Source organism: Monodelphis domestica, chromosome 2 (genome assembly GCF_027887165.1).
Source record: "Monodelphis domestica isolate mMonDom1 chromosome 2, mMonDom1.pri, whole genome shotgun sequence".
Taxonomy (NCBI): domain Eukaryota; kingdom Metazoa; phylum Chordata; class Mammalia; order Didelphimorphia; family Didelphidae; genus Monodelphis; species Monodelphis domestica.
Window position 1 is genome coordinate 60,566,479 of NC_077228.1, and position 13,721 is coordinate 60,580,199.

General features: G+C 37.6%; 1 long non-coding RNA gene across 1 annotated transcript in view; it reads right to left on the reverse strand.

The window, feature by feature from the left end:
- Nucleotides 1-1,985: 1,985 nt before the first annotated feature.
- Nucleotides 1,986-13,721, reverse strand: part of LOC103102319 (uncharacterized) — a 43,427-nt gene continuing 31,691 nt past the window's right edge. The window contains exon 3 of the long non-coding RNA XR_461255.2: nt 1,986-2,129. This is a non-coding gene — a long non-coding RNA (uncharacterized LOC103102319). The remainder of the gene's footprint in view (nt 2,130-13,721) is intronic.

Genomic DNA, 13,721 nt, shown 5'->3' on the forward strand with positions numbered 1-13,721 from the left:
ATCACATTCATCTCAACTATTCCCATGGTCTCATGATCTCAGGACTAGAAGATACCTCAAGATGTGGTCTCTTTTTAACATGAGAAAGCTTCAAGTTCATAGGACACATTCTCAGGTTTCAACTCCTCTTAGATGGACGAATATTTTAGGTCCAGGCTAATTCCTTCCAACTCCGAGCTCCAAGAACTGGTACTAGTTGTTTTCATGAATTAAGAATTAAGGTGGTAAGTTCTTGCCAACTCTTTATACTCCCAATTCTTCCTGAAGGTCATGGAGAAATATCCCTTGAGCTTACATGGTTCCCTGAACATGATATTGCCCTTCTTCCCAACTCTGAACCCTCTATTGCCCTACTTCCAGGAGGCAGGCTTTGTCTGAATTATAAAATGAAATATGACTAAAGGCATAAACATAAGATCATTCTTACAGAACATAAGAATTCTGAGTTGGAGGGGATCTTAGAAATCAATTAGTCTAAGCCCCTCACTTTACTGATGAGGAAAGCAAGTCTGAGAGATCACACACATCAAGTTAGCAGCAGAGCTGAGAGCTCTTTCCTCTACCCCATTAATAATTTTATTGCAGATAGAAAAGTGCTTTACATGATTGCGCATGTAAAATCTATATCAGATTGCTTACTGTCTCAAGGAGGAGAGGAGAAGTGAGAAGAAGAGAGGGAGAAAATTTATTCAAAATTTTAAGAAATGAAAAATGGTTTTTACATGTAAATGAGGAAAATAAAATGTTATTAAAATAACTATTGCATCAGTCTCTGTTCAACCAACTAGAATTGATTTCCTATTATCTAATTTTAGAATTCTGCTGTTACAGAATTTCAATCATTACCTATGGGGCAGTTAGTAAAGTAGTGGATAGGGTTACTGAGTCTGGAGTCAAAAAGACTCATCTTCTTGACTTCAAGTCTAGCCTCGGACATTTACTAGCTTTGTGACTGTGGACATGTCGCTTACTCCTATTTGCCTCAGTTTCCTTATCTATAAAATGAGCTGGAGGAAAAAATGGAAAACTACTCCAGTATCTCTGCCAAGAAAACACCAAATGGGGTCACAAAGAGTTGGGCACAACTTAAACTGATTGAGTAGCAATGATATTTGCTAGCCATCATGCTAAGAGTTTTACAAATAATATCTCATTTAACCTTTTCAATAACTCTGGGAGGCAAGCGTTATTAACACCCCCATTTTACAGTTCAGGCAGAATCTGATTAAATGACTTGCCTATGGTCACAGATTTAGTAAGGATCTGAGGCTGAATTTGAACTCAGGTCTTTGTGACTCCAAGTCCAGAATTCTATCCACTCTGCCCTATAACTAACTATAATTAAGAATGGCAGCAGCAATAACAATATCTCATTTGATGCATCAATTCTAGGGGTTACACAGATTCCTAATTCATTTTACAAATGGAGAAATGGAGGTTCAGAAAAAGGTGGCATTTAATCATCTATGCATTCAAAAAGCACTTATAAAAGGGCTTGCATGCACCATGCTTGATGGGAGGTGTGCAAAAACCAAATAATCTCAGCTCCAGAGGAGTCTCCATTCTACTCATTTACAATGTTGGCTTGCCCATGAATCAGTGTTAGCTCCAAACCCATGCCTTCCTTGTCTGCCTCCAAGTCCAATCACTCTTCACTGTGTCACTCTATACCCTTATTTTTTACAGACATAAGGTAACTTGAGCTGTTTCCAGGGAGAGGTTCTGATGGGCATGCTTTGATGAATAGTTATAATGTATTTGTAATTAGCAGCATCTATTTGTTTTATTATATGCTAATTGCCTGTTCCTACAGTAGGCTAAGTATGCGCCCTGCACTCTGTTGTTTATAGACATATTATTAATTTGCTTAGAAAAGGTTTCCTTGCTGTTCTGCCAGAGAGACGTGACAGCCTGAACAGCTACCGAAGAAGAGTTTTATAGAGCCACATATCAGCTGCAGTAAAACCTCAGTCCTCTGCCTCCAATCATCTGCAAATTGTGTTTATTCAAGTGGATCTTTACAAGAGGGGACTGTAAACCTCTTGTGAGCAGGGGTTTATTCTGTCTTCTGTTTCTTTTGAATTTCTCAGTCCAATCTTCTCAGAAATCAGTGTTGGAACCAATCAGTCCTGAAATTCAAAAACAGGGCAGCGATAAGAGCTCATATTTCAATAGCATCTTCAGGTTTATGAAGTGTTTTCCTAACCACAGCCAAACCAATGAAGGAACTGTGATTTGGAGGGGTGGGGAGACTGGTGGGAAGTCACGCAACAAATAAGCACTAAGAGATTGTAGTGAGACTGATGTGAACCATTTCCCATTGGGCTTCACCATGAGCAAAAGAACAAAGGATCAGCAAGAGGAAGGAATGGGGTTGGAGGGGCAGAGGAAAAACTCTTGCCCATAACAGTGGTCCACTGACAACAGAACTTCAGACTTGAAAATTAAAATCCCATCAATGGACCAAGATAGATTCTGCAACATATGCTGTTCCTCACTCCTTAGTCTAAATTGTCCTATGTCTATTTTTCCATTTATATCCTCAGAAATGAGGTACACCCAATGAATAATGTCATTTTTATGTTTGCAAAAACATGGTATCAAACAGCTACTGGGCTCGGTCAAGCCCCTTTTGGGGGGCTTCACATTCCTCATTGGGCATGACTCCCTGAAAACTTTAGCATAGAATTTAGTTCCTAGAACCCTGGTGCTCTCTCAGTCTTATAAAGTTCTCAAATCTTCAGACCAACCATTCTGCCTCCAATATGCCATCCACCAAGATAGGAAAGAATAGAAATGACAGGAACAGAAGCAATGGCAGTACCACATGTCCATGGAGACCTAGGTAGGGGTAGTAAATGACTGGTAATCTCCCCACCTGGAGGCTTACTCCAGTTATCAGCATCGCCTCTAAAAAGCAGTCACATAAATAACTGTAACTCAACTTTCTGGGGGTTCAGTTTCCATATTCTTTATATGGGGTCCCAAAAGTCTTAGGGCAGTACTGGGGACAGAAAGACAAAAATAGAAATGGCCTGACTCTCAGAAGTGATCATAGTTTACTGAGGGAAACAACATGTATACAAATAAGCAAATTGAATGAAATATAAATACATTCAGGAACTGGGAAAGAATGCAAATCACTGAAGGGAAAAAGAAAGACCTTGAGTTTGAGTCTAGCCTTAAAATGAACCTTGAAAGGAGACAGGTAGGAAGCTTTGCCTATAATAAAGAAAGTCAATGGAGTAAATAGGTCTGGAACTAGTGAAAAATCACTACTCTTCCTTTGAGTACACAAGTTTTGACAAAAAGAAATAAAATATATAGATACATTTGATCATTTTCTCTAATAGGTCAATCAATCAATATTTATTAAGCATCTACTATGTATCAGGCACCCATACTAAGTGATAAGGGTACAAAAAGTGGCAAAAAACAGTTGCTGCCCTCAAGGAGCCTAAAATCTAAGAGACAGGAAGGAAAATATTTAAATCCTTAGTTTTTAGGTCAATAGCAATTTAAACATTCTAAGTTGTTGAGATTTTTTTTTCTTTTAAACTTGGCTCTTAACTTTTCTAGCTATTTTTTCCCTTCAGGAATGTATAGGATACCATGAAGATTAATTAGTTCAAATGCAATGCCAATTCTACAAGTATACCTCGTTTTTCACCTTCTCTTGTGGTCTATCGCATGCTTGAGGCAAGAGCTAAAGAAATGAAGGCCAATAACCCTTTGAACCACCTAAGAGCTTTTAAAATACTGCTAGGACTCAGAATACTCAGAAGTCACTGGTTGACAAGTATTGGGAATAGTCAACATTTGTAAACCATTCTCTCCAAATGGTACAAGTTGTGACTGGAGTGATAGGTGAGCTAAGGAGGAAATGTGTTAATAGTTACTGAGCTTGGAATAATTTACTGAAGGATGCCCCCAAAATTCAATATTTAGGTGAATTAAAAAGCTACAGTATATGGATTTTTATAAATATTTGCTAATTATAATGGTAACATTGTCTGATGAAAAGTCACTGACTGAATTTGGTGGCAGAACACCTGGAAAGATGTCTTAATTCTTCTAGTAAATAATTGTAGCTCAACTTTCTGGGACTCAGTTTCCATATATGTCAAATGAAAGAATTCAATTAAGATGACCTCCATCTTTCTTTTGCTCACTTGCCGACTCATGATCTATAAAAGGTCCCTTCCCTATCTAATACCCATCTCTAATTTCTAATATTAATGTTTTTTAAACCATAATGAAAATAACTAATGATGTCTTCTTTACTAGGGTTTTACAAGCCTAATCAAAACAGATAGCCTTCTTGAAGCTGTAGAAATCGGTGCCTTAGCTAAATGCCTTAGGCTTGCCTAAGCTGGGTCTCAGGTACCAGGTCTAAAGCTGGAGAGAATAGCATCTTAAGCAATGTCCTGCTGTCAAACTCACAAATATTTCAGATGAAATGTCAAATGAACTAAAGTCATGGAGACCAGACTGGGCAAAGAACCCAAGATCCATATATGGGATATATTCTAGGTATGTCTCATTCTCTGCCTTCATGGGATGCAGCTTGTGTTGTGGCACCATGTCTGAGCTTGGTCTGGTATCTTAAGATGTAAACTTCTTGCCTGAACTCCCTATCAGTCCTGCCCCCATTTGCTCCCTGATATTGGAGCAGGGAATGCCAGCACCAATGCCACATTTCATCCATTGTTATAGAACATTGAAACTAACCAACTGGTATTTTTCTATCAGCAAGACTGATATACACACACATACACACATGTATGTGTGTATATAAACATATAGATACATATCTATATATCTGTACATACACACATATTTATTTATTTATTTAATCCTAGTGATTTAGCCTCAGTCTCTCACCTGCTAAGAAAAGACCCTCTCACCTTTCTACCTTTATTTATAATCTTGAGCCCATTAGATCATTTCTACCACTCCTCAGATGCTTTCCTTATTTGAAGTCCCCTTCCATTATACCCTCTGGAATTGTCACTTAATTACTAACATTCTGTTAGTAGGCCTTTACTCAAAAGAGATCAAAGAAAATAGAAAAAGATTAACATGTACAAAAATACTTAAAGCATTTAATTCTGTGGCAGGGAAAAACTGGAATTTGGATAGGTGCCTATCAGTTGGCAAATGGGTGAACAAGTTAAAAGGTATATGATTATAATGAAATATTATTATACCCAAAGAAAAATTAAAGGTTAGTTTCATAGAAACCTAGGAAGAAATGTATGAACTGATGCATGGTGAAGCATGAACCAGGAGTACAGTTTATACAAGAACAACAACATAGTAAAAACAAACTTTAAAAGTCTTTGAGAACTATGATCCAAGCAATAAAAAAAAACATAATTCTAGAAGACTGATGATGAACCATGCTGCCTGGTTCCAGAGAGAGAGAGATGATAGACAAGATATGAAATGGGTCATACATTTTTCAAAATAGCACCTGTGGGAATTAGTTCTGCATAACTATTCATATTTGACACAAAATTTTTAATTTTTCCTTTTTTCCCCAAGAAAGAAAGGAAAAGGATGTGGAAAGAGAAAAATGATAAATGCCTACTAATTGAAAAAAGTGAAGTAGAATGATAATTATATTAAAAAATCATTCACACATTTCCCTTCATTCATTCCCTTGGACTCTTCTTTTCACACCCCCTCATCTTTTTGCATTCACAGAAACCTGGCTCTCTCTCTGGGTGATGCTACATCATCCACAGATATCCTCTTTTCTGTGCTATTTATGTTCTGTGTTTTTCTTTTCATATCCCACAACACACTGGACCAAGAGGAAGCATTGGCATACTGCTTGTTCCCCACCAGTTTATAGATACTCCTTCTACAATAATTATTTAGTAATCTCTCCTCTTTTGAGAAGCACTCCATCCAATTATTTCACTATATCCAAAAATATGAAATGTATCCATTCACACTAATTCCTTTCTCAAGGACTTCAGAACCTAGATTACAGTCTTTTCTTTTAATCCCATCCTTGTCCATATACTGAAGAACTTCAATAAAAATACTGATATCCTTCAAATACCTTTGGGTATTTCATCAACCTCAATTTATAAAATCTGTAGCATCAATCTATCTCACCTACCTATAGTCATGGCCATAATATTTCCCATAATTAGTCTTTATTATTTTTATTATCTTGAACTTTCAAATTCCCCTCCCTGATCATATTTCACTGTCCTTCCATTTCTACTTCTGCTTCACTTCTAAATCCATTCTTTGTCCTCATCAAAACCACTAATCCCTCCATCTCTCTGAGGTCCTGTCCTTATTTTATTTCTTTATATCTTTGACTTGATAGCAAACCAATACAACCACATATTACACACACACACACACACACACACACACACACACACACACACACACTTGTTTTGATGCCAGTCACATGCTCCCAATCTCAAACCATGGATAATCCCCATCATGAGCATTCTCTACCTCTTACTTCTGAACTGCTGTCTCCTGTTGGAGGACACCACATCATTATGTTGAACAAATCCACCACAAATTCATATCTAATATCAAATTAGACCCTCATTACTATAGATGGTCCATTTATTTTGCCTTGGTTGACTTTATGTCATCCTCCTTTATAGTTATTTCCGAACCCTTCTTGCATCCTCAAATCCCCATTCCTTTTCCTCATCCTTATAGTAGATATCCTTTTCTAAAAAAATGGAGGTCATTTGTGGTAAACTTCCTCATGTCTATGCTCCCCCTGGTTGAAGAAAATCTCTATATTGTCAAATCTGGTCTCTGAAAAACAAATGGCTCTTGTCTGTACCAAAGCCTCTACTTGTGCCCCCAGTCTCATTCACCTCTTAATACCCTGAGATCTTTCCCTATTCATAATTTGTCCCTCCTTCCCTTCATCATTCATCATTTCTTCATTGCCTACAAAAAATAATAGATCTATGCCAAGATGGAAAATAGAGTTTTTATTTAACCTTGCCATGGCCTTATATTATTGCTTTATTCTTCTTTGCCCTTCCATTGATTCCTAGATAGAATCTTTTTTCTCTCTTTCATTTTTCTACCAATTCATTTCTCAATCCATAATTCTTCCTTCTTTTTCAATCATTCAACGTATCCTCTCCAACAGTATCAATAATTTTTCAATTTCTGAAACTGATGACCTTTTCTCAAGCCTTATCCTCAACCTCTCTGTGGCCATTGATGTTGTTGACTACCACTTCCCCTAAATAGTATGTTTTTCTTTAGCTTCTGTGGCCAAGAAAAACTAAAGGCACTCATTTCTACAGCTTCAAGAGGGCTATCTGCCCAAAGTTTTTGGATCTATATTCAAATTCCATCTCTGCCACTTTCATCCCATATGACCTTGAGAAAGTCACTTAACTTCTCTAGATCTCAGTTCCACGTACCCACCACCACCACTAATAATCAGGGGGCAAATAAGATGTAATTAAAATAAAAAATAAAACAATCAGGAGGTAAGACTAGACTTTTATTTTCCCTTCCAGTCCTAGATATATTATCCTACATTTTTAGACTGAGTTTATTGAACTCCCTTTCACAAACCTTATGTTCCAATTAAACCAGACTATTAGTTGTTCCTAGAACTTGTCATTCTACCTTCTGCTGTAATGCATCCACCTAAGATGTCACCCATGTCTAGAAGCCTCCCTCTTCTGCCCTCCTCAAAATCTTTGTCTTCCTAAATGCCTTGGTGAAATATCCCAGATGTCCCCAACTGATAATGCTCTGGTCTTCCTCAATTCTGCTTGTACCATCCTCATTTGATTATAATTTGGTCTCTCTACTCTGACCCTAGTAGATAAGAAGGCCTGTTTTGTTTGGGGCTCTATATCCCAGTGCCTTACATTGCATCTTGCTCATAGCAGGTGCTGAATAAATTGCCTTCAATTGAATCATCTGAAAGTCTTTACAAATGTCCCAAAATCTCATCTGGCTGGAATGATTTGAGTAAAGTAGAGCTGTTAAATATCCCCTTCAAAGCCCCTGCTTGGCTTGGGATTCTAAAATATGAAATTTGGCATTGAAAAACCAGCCTCTCTGGAATTGTGATCTCAACATGACAATTAGAGAAAAATTATTATCAGAGGAATCCCACATGACTCTCAGTTCTTCAAGACTCTGGCACCCTCTAGTGCATGATGGATTCAGAAGTTTCTTATAACTCCACATGATCTTGGAAGTCCTGGGCAAATGTCTGTCTTATGCATAATAGATATATGTGCACATAGATATATGTGTACAGATGTAAACTATGCCTATAAAATGCAGAGCTATTTTTAATTCCTATTGAAAGAAGACCTTACCAGAGCAATTCTGGGATCTTTACTGGTGAATTTGGTGAACAAAGTAAATCCAACCTTTGTTTTGCATTATTATCAACATTAGTATCATATATTAAGTGATGCTCTCCATAGTTATAAAGTAGGTCTCATATTAAGCAACCAAAACAGACATGGCATCTGCCTTGTAGAAGTTCCCATTCCCAAAGGGAAATATCACTTCACATAAGAATAAACCTTAAACTGTTATATCAATGGTAGCTGTTGTTACTAAGGAGGGAGGGGGGATGTGAGCTATTTTTATTTTCTAATTCTTCTTTGGAAAGCTTTTATTTCCTTTCCCTGCTGCTTCTGGAGGCATCAGATCTATTGAAGAATATTTTTGCAGAATATTTTGTTGTTGCTTATACTATCTTCATTCTGAGGTTGGAAGCAGTAAGCACAGATGTAAGTGGAATAGAAGGAAGAACAAAGAAATCATTTTAGTTTATTTTTTCTATCCTTCAAGCTTTGGATAATGGATGAGAGAGAGAGAAAGAGAGAAAGAGAGAGAGAGAGAGAGAGAGAGAGAGAGAGAGAGAGAGAGAGAGAGAGAGAGAGAGAGAGAGAGAGAGAGAGAGGGAGGGAGGGAGTACAGAGAGATAGACAGACCTAGAAAGAGAGTTCAAAAATGTGATCCTCCATCTGAGAAATGCATATCTTTAATTTCATAATTGATTCACATAAAATTTTAGAGTTAAAGGAAAACTCAGAGGTCATCTAATTCAAGCTCCTACTTAAAGCATGACCTTCCTCCATAGAAGCCCAGACAAGTGGTCATTTACTCTCTTTTTGAAAAAAATGCAAGTAATAGGAGACAACCTCTCTCCCAAAGCATCCCATTCCTCTATAGGACAAGTCTAGTTAAAAGAAAGATTTTCCTTACATGAGTGAGGTGACTACTGAGATCTTCTCCATGATTGTGTGATTTTGTCACTTGAGGTCTGTCTGTCTGAGTTTCATGAACATCAAGCAGAATTCTGCCAAGGCCAAGAGAACAAGTCTAATGCCTCTTCCATAACTGCAGTACATGGATGTTACTGTTATGCCTCTTACTCCCCCATTCAACAGATCCTCTTCAAATCTTCTCCAGGTTACACAGATCTAACTCACTCAACCATTCCTTATATGGCATGGTTTTGAGTTCCTTCACTATTCCAACTGACTTCCTGGAAACATTAAGCCTTTAGACCAGTGGGATGGCAAAGGGCTGAAAGTCATCTACATTTGAAAATAGGACTTAAGGACCCCATCTACCATGGCTATTTATAGAATTCCAGTATATTCTTTAGTAACAAATAATAATAGCAATAAGAACTGGCACTTATATAATCCTTGAAGATGTACAACGTGCTTAAAAAATATTGTCATTTGATCCTCTCACGTGATATCTTCATGAAAGACATTATAGCATAGTAGAAAGAAACCTGGAGTAGGAATCAGGATAGCTTTCTATTTTAATCAAATCTTAACAGTTCTTTAACCTTGGGCAGACTCAAAGCATTGTTTTCCCACACTCTCCCGATTGGTGAACACCTCACAAATTTATATTTAATCTAACTCCAGCCATGTGTCACCTTAGTCTCCTGCCTTTTTTCACACTGCCTTATTTCTTCCTGGATACCCTCTGCTCCCTGTCCTACCTCTTGTCCCAATTCAGTAGTCTAGGAACCATAACCAAATCAATATTACTCTCACTACTAAAAAGGATAGGTTTATATATGCCTCTATGGCACCACTCGGCATCTCTATATATTTCCCAAACCAACGTACTTGCTCTGGCCACCTACATATGTCATCTCCCCTAAGAACAGAGATTATCTTGATTATCTTTTGTTTCTGTCCCTATAGAGCTCAACATACAGTAAGCTTAATAGGTGGGAGGGGTTTAATTCATTCATTTATTCATTCATAAGTTTAAAAATGGTCACAATCATACCATGAGTGCTTACCTCAGAGTTTTGTGGAGATCAAATGAGATAATGGAGATAAAGTTGTTTGTTTGTTTGTTTTTTGTTTTGTTTTGTTTTGTTTTATGAATGCCAGGAGCAGTTAGCTGCTATGATTGATAGAGTGCTGGACTTAGAGACAAGCATGTGTGTAGAACATAGAGCTGGCCACTCCCAGGACATGAAATGTAACCAATGGCTCAGAACTACAGCTCTGAGTTCCTATGGAATTAATTGTCTTAAAGATTTCTCAATAATGACTCAGCCCCCATCAAGAGTTATGGCCCTGGAAATATCTGAATTTAGATTATTTCTACAGTAACTCTTCACTAAGGGTCTTCAATTCTGCTGAAAGCATCAGGCTAATAGTAGATATTTAAACATAGAATAGGTTTATTAAAATTTATGTGAAGAATAGAAAAGGGACTCATAGGTAAAACCAATTAGCAAGGGAATATTTATAGCCCACCTGCTGTTGAATTCTTTTTTTCCCCTTCCTCTCCACCCCCACTTGGAAAAGGGTTGAGTCATAGTTGGCACAAAACTAATTGCCCCCACTCATCAGGTCCTAGTCTTATGCCAATCTGTTGTCGACGATCCTGCTTCTTCCCTTCCTTTTGGGTGTGTGCTCTCGGGGCTACATCCCTATTAGTCATCTCTTGATCCTACAATGTCTACCCACTGTTTGGCCATACTTTATACAGTTACTAAAAATTGTCATGACTGCTACAGCTCCAAAAATCTTGTGCAGCTTTTTATATACCTGTACCCCAGGGAATTTCTCCCGTCTTTTACATAGAAGGATTAAAAGGTAGTAAAAATCCCCTTGGGTCACTTCATACTTTGAAAATATGAATTTTCTCTGTACTTGTCTTCTTCAGAAGGCTTAAACAAGATAGGTATCTGCCCTCAATGTTCTTCCTTGAGGCTAAGAAGGTCTTTCAGAGAGTCATGTGGAAGAGGGATGTAAAAAACTAGGAGCAATGATTACAAGTTTCAAAGAGGTAAATTTAGGCTTGCTGAAAGGAGAGAAACTTCCTTACAATTAGTTTTCCAAAAGTGGAATCAGCTGTCTCTGGAGATAGAGCCCTTCAAGCTAAGGATGGATTGTCTACTTACCAGATATTCTGAAGAGAGGAATATTTTTTGATTTTTAAAAAAATTTTTGATAATATTTTTTGATATGTTAAACTCCAAGACCACTGAGGTCCTGTCAGATTCTAAAATTCTGTGAGCCTGTGATTTTTGTCCCTTTCTCAAAGGAGCGTTGTCTTTGTAAAATACTTTGTCAATCCAACATGTGACAAGAGCATACAGCCTGCCCTAATGGAAAAATCTTTAGATAGTGTTGAGGGCCATGAGTCAAGAGCAATATAATGTAATTCTTTTTCTATTAATGCTATCTCTGAATGACTTAACTGGGAAAGAGGCCATGTTGCCAACAATTCTCATTGATGATATTTTGGTACATAATTGTAGTAAGCACTTAATAAATGTTTATTGATTAATCGAGTGATTGATTGATGCTACCCCAGGAGGCAACGAAGCCTTTGGCATTTGGGGGAGAGGGAGAAATAAACAATTCCTCACTAGCCACACTTTTAGTTCACATCAATTCAAGACCTACTACCTTCATCATACCCATCTCATCTGAGCTCAGAAGCTAAGCAGGGGAGGCTACTAGAGAAGACTGGGTCCTATAGATTTTGTTTTGGATTATCTGGCTGGACAGAGTGCCAGACTTAGGATCAGTAAAACCTGTGTTCAACGCCCACCTCAAATATGGGTATACATGTGACTACTAAATCCCTTAGCCTAGTAAGATCTCAGTTTTCTCATTTCTAAAGTGAAAGTAGCCTCAGTGACTTTTAAAGTCTTTCCCAACTCTAGATATCTGATTCAACAATCAATAAACATTTACTCAGCACATAGTATTGGCAAAGTATCTTTCTAGGTACAGGGGATACAATTTTTTTAATTGCAGTGTTCTTATTTTCAAGGAACTTATAATCTATTAGTGATGCCTCAGAATGATATGGCATGCATATAACTAAAGATGATATGAGGTCAAGTGAAAGGAATAAGAAAGCAGCCCAGAAAAAGGTGTCTGGGAGTGAAAAGGGGCAGAAAATATTCTCTGAGTCTGAGTCCAAATTTCTTTGGGGAGCCTAGTTCTTTCTCCCAGTGCCTTCAAGCCTCCCTCTTCCCAACCCCAATCAAAGCTCCAACCAGGAAGCATTTCAAACACAAGTCTCATTCTAAACAGTCTGTTCTAAGACTTAGGACACAAATCATTTCAGATTTTAACCTAAGCTTGTCAAAAACAGAAAGTCCCATTGTTCCATTCCTCCTGATGACAATCTGTTCTCTTCTCTCTCAAAGCCTGGTTGCACCAAATTCATTGCTTCCTCTCCCAGCTGCTGTCCTCGGTCCTTCCAGTAGGTATATTGGGAGGCAGATCTCACTGTGTGGTTGTTTATTTTTATTAATACACATAGACTCCCTGCTAGCAGACCACATTTCTGTGATTGCTCATGGTAACCCTCTGTGCAGTAGAAAGCCATAAGTTGGTTTGCCATTATTTCTTTTTATTATTACTGTCAGATATGAGGCATGTGTGTGTGTGTGTGTGTGTGTGTGTGTGTGTGAAGTTTTATTTGGATTGTTTTTTTGGTCTGTTTGAACAGAGGAAAATGATACAAAATGAGACTAGTCTCATGAGACTTAAACACAAAAAGAATTTTGAAGGTTGTTTTGTCCATTTCCCCTTTTTTGAAAGAAAAGGAAACTGAGTCATGGAGACATTAGATGGCTAATGAAAGCTTACAGCAACAGTAGGAAATAGCTGAGATAGTTGAGCTCTTGATTTCAAATAAAGTCCCTTTCCACAACCAAGGGTTCATGTACTTTTTGTGTTTTATTGGCCTCCTGGGCAGTAATTTATTGAGCCTGTAGATCCATTTTCAGAGTAAAGTTTTTAAATGACTAAAATAAAACACAAAGGATTACTAAGGAAAGCAATCATATAGAAAGAGAGTTTTCAAATATTAAAAAAAAATCCCTACCTCCCAGATTTAAAACCTCTGCAACTATACTGTGATGACCAGAAGACTGAGGAACATATTGGATTTCTCACTGGGATCTAGTTCTTGATTCTCATTCATCAGGTCCCAAATTGTTTCTCTAAGGCCTTGGGGCTTATTTGCAGCTGTAACTGTGACAGACATATGTAAACAGGCTGCAAGCTTTTATCATGTCCTGAAGTATGCTAACACCCCTGATTCATAAGTTTTCATTACTTATGTGAGCATTTTAATTACCACATCTGCTGGCAATGATTGATGGTGGCAGTGGTAATGACAGAATACTGTCAAACAAAGTCATTCATCTTATGAGCATTAGATGTTAC